Genomic DNA, 4,152 nt, shown 5'->3' on the forward strand with positions numbered 1-4,152 from the left:
GAGTTATGATCTGGTTAATGTAGGTGTGACAATGTGTGTCACACCATTTCTTGTCCAATTTGATGATTTTCTTTGCCATGCCAAATAAATGCCAAATGATGTGATTTTGTGCATGTTGCTTCTTTTGGATGTTAGGATTGATCATGCATTTTTATGGATTTTTTTGGATTCATTTCTGATTTGTTTGGGATTTTCCTTTCTGGCTTGTCATTTGTGGACTTTTGAATAGTCATGAACTTCAATGATTTGTAAAATGCTGGTTGTGTATCCTATGAACTTGAAATTTTGCACATGTTTTCTGGACACTTTGAAGTTTATTGTGGCTTTGGTTTGAGTCATTTATCATTTGTTATCTCTGTTTTAGGATTGCCTTAAGTTGATGTATCAATTTGTGCCTTCTTTGAACTTGTTTGTGCTTACATTGCCTTATGGAATTTGATTGACATGATTATACTTGTCCAAATGCCATGATTTTTGGTGTGTTGATCATTTGATGTGTCCTGTCTAGCCATGATTTTTCTTGAGATTTATTGAGCCATTCTGGAATTAATATGCATTTGATCATTCTGTTGCCTCAATTGAGCTTTCAATTTGCATGCCTTGCCCTATTTCCTTTGTGAAATTCTTTTGGTAATTGATATTGACATGAGACTTTTTGGAATAGTTTCTTATTTGATTGAAGTTGATTCATGTCCATTTTCATGTTCTGTTTTGAATTATTTCTCCCCCTTTGACCCTAGGCTTTGTCCTAGTGGTTTGCCTCTCATGTTTGAAGCTTTGTTTCAGGTTGCATATGCAAGTTACACAATTGATGATGCCTCATCTTGAGAGCATTTGATATTTTCTTTTGATTACTAATGTGTGTTTTGTAGGTTGATGTTGATTCAATTGAGATTGACTTGTGGCTTATGCCTTTGCCTATATTGGTTGACTGTTGCATTGACTGTTGGTTGTTTGTCTGTATAGTATACTGATTTGTTTGATGTTTCCACAGGTACATTAGTTGCTTAAGTTCACTTTGAACTTGATTTTGCTTGGTTGCTTAACCAATTAGGTATAATTTCTCTTCTTCATGTAGTCTGGAAGACCTGGCTTGTTATGTGGCCAGGCACCTGTCTGAAGTCCTCCTTAAGAGGCAATGCTTGTGTTTGTTTATCTTTGTCCTAAGCAGGAAAAGTCCTCGTATGAGGCAATTGGTAGATAAAAGAGATGTGTAGTCCATCTCCTACTATTCAGTGTGTCATCCCTTTGCTCACATTACATGTTGATGCATTGTGGATCTTAACCCAAGATCTATAGAGTCATTCACTTGTGGAGAGAGTTCCAACTTTTTGAACTCCCGCACCTTCTAATATTCAAAGCTCTCCCAGGCCAGGGATAGAATCTATGAGGCACACCCCTCATCTCCATTTCATCTGCTTCACCTTAACTCTCAATGTTAAGGTTAAGAGCACCACTTACCCTATTCCAGTTGACTTTAAAGTATAACCCTTGCTTGAGCCTAATTGCTTGTATATAGTGTGTGCTAACTGAATCATTGATTGCTTATTGGTTCATCTGTACATGTTTGCTTGTTTGCCTTTGAGAATTTATCATCATTAATTGTTCATTATTGCATGATCATCATTTCATATCTTTGTGACACATCTTTGGTTGTCCATTGAGGAATCAACTGTAAGTCCATTCATTGGCCATTGTTCCTATGATTTGGAAGGGATTGAGTGTAAGACCATTTCATTGGCCACTTATGTCCTCTTTGCTTAGTGCTTTTGTTTGTTTGTTGTATGTGAGGATTCAATTGTAAGTCCATGTTGTTGGCATTTGTTTTCCCATGATCATCTGTTGGAGATTAGTATAAGCTCAGATAGATTGGCATCTGATATCCATGTTTTGTTTTGCCTTGTGAGACTGGTATAAGTCCATTGATTGGCATCCGGTATCATTGTTTTGTTTTAGGAGATTGGTGTAAGTCCATTGATTGGCATCCGGTATCACCTTGCTTTGCATTTGCTTACTTGCTTGTTGCTCCATTCCAAAGGACACACTTGAATCATCTTCCATATGATTTCAAGAGGTGAACATCTAAGAAGTCTTACTTCCTCACCCATTTTTTTGTGTGTGTTTTCAAAACTCCCTTTTCACATTGTTAATTCAAAAACTTTGAACTATTGTGCAAACATTCTCATCTCTTTTCAAATTAGAAACCTGGACCTTAAGTCCTTGACTTTTCAAACTTCACTTTTGATAACACTTCTTTGAATTGAATTCTAATCATACTTTGACCATATTTTGTAAATACTCATAATTGGTTAATCACACCCATTCAATTGTTTTGTGGCTTTGTCCATTATTGATATGTTTTCATACATTAGCCATAGGTTTCAATTATCATAGTGGTTGATATAAATCTCACCACATCCTTAGTGAGTTGATTGTGAGTCTTCCATACTTATTATAGGGTTAACCCCTCACTAGTATGTTGAAGCTATCCTCGCATGGTGGATTGTTGGTCTTGGTTGAGTTTTCTCCTGTTGATAATGAAAAGCCTTAGTGCTCTTGTTTTAAAATAAATTCACCTACCTTTTGGAAATCTTTTAGCCGAACTACGGCGTTTTGATCCTTACCTTCCATGGAAAGGTACGTAGGCAACGGGTTCATCCGTTCAAACACAAAAATAATAAATTGTATATTCTTTTCTCATCTTCCCAATCATGTTTGCACAATATGTCATAAACAAATAAACTTTTTATACAACAAGTGTGAAAAGGGCTCCCTAGGAGTACCTAGGACGTTTTGGGAGCCTAACACCTTCCCATTGCGTAATTAACCCCTTACCCAGATTCTCTGATCTTTTCATTAGTTTTCTACGTGTAAAACTTCTTAGGCTTTTGTTCTCTTTTTAGCCAATCCTTTGGATAAATAAAAGTGCGGTGGCGACTCGATTTCTTTGTATGCTTTGCTTTTGATTTAGTCAATAAATCATAAAGTGACGAATACACCGCTACAAAACTCTTGATGATTTCTTGACCAAAATGATAGGTGAAGAACATGGGGATCCATATATGATGCTTAGAGTCAATGTGAACCAATTATTGATTGTGCTTCTTTCATTGAGGGTCTCAAACCCTAGATGTGAGCTTGATAGAGCATAGGTGAGCATACACACTACCTACAAAAGTCAAAAACTATACATTGACATATTTTTTGTATTTTGGTTAGTAAATAATGAAAAACAAAGTATGATACAATCAAGATGTGCTTGGTGATCTCTTCCAATGCAACCCCAATGAAAGAGGGGTACGGAGGATGCCAAGGTGTGATCTCAATGCCAATGCATATGATGAAATAGTCATGAGGGATCTTAGGGCCAAAATTGGGGTGTTACAGCTGCCCCTATTTAAGGATGTTCTAACTGAGGAGATTAAGGTTTAAATCTTTTTATCGACTCAAGAGAGTGGACTTAAATAACAACAATAGAAACAAATTTTGGTCCCTAAGAAACCTCATGATGCATATGATAGGAATGTTAAAAATAATTTATGTGGGGAAATATGGCCACAAAGGAAAAGAATTCGTAGGAACCGAAAATCCTCATGAGCATAATGCATTCCGTAAGGCAAACTCACTAGGGAGACAGAGACTCTGGGATAAAAAAGTTGCATGTAGGCCAGGCTACGACTTAAAAACTACTGGAGACACAAGAGGATTCCATCAAAATAAATCAATGGAAGGACTCAGTTGGGGATAAAAAGAAAATTCGCAGGGGAAACAGGTATATCCGAAAAAACTGAACTACCTGAACCAAACTCGACCGGGGAAGAATGATCTTCACACAGGAGTACCAGAAATATATCATCTATTACCGGTTACTGGGTAAGGAGATAACATAATCTGACAGGGAGGACATCCATTACCGGTTAGGGTAAACATATCAAGGATTAGTCGCTGAGGAATTCTCTTAGCATGCTTGCATGGGCGTGTGATAGGCCCATCAAGTGATGAAATTAGGTCCAAATTTGAGTGAGAGTCATGCTAAAACCATGTTGGAAAGCCATGCAATCGTGTATGAAAAGTGGAAGTGAAAATCATCCAAATGGTTCATCATGTTGCACCTATGTGCAAGTCTTTCCTACTTTAGCCAAATGAGATGAT

Source organism: Lathyrus oleraceus, chromosome 6 (assembly GCF_024323335.1).
Source record: "Lathyrus oleraceus cultivar Zhongwan6 chromosome 6, CAAS_Psat_ZW6_1.0, whole genome shotgun sequence".
NCBI classification, from domain to species: domain Eukaryota; kingdom Viridiplantae; phylum Streptophyta; class Magnoliopsida; order Fabales; family Fabaceae; genus Lathyrus; species Lathyrus oleraceus.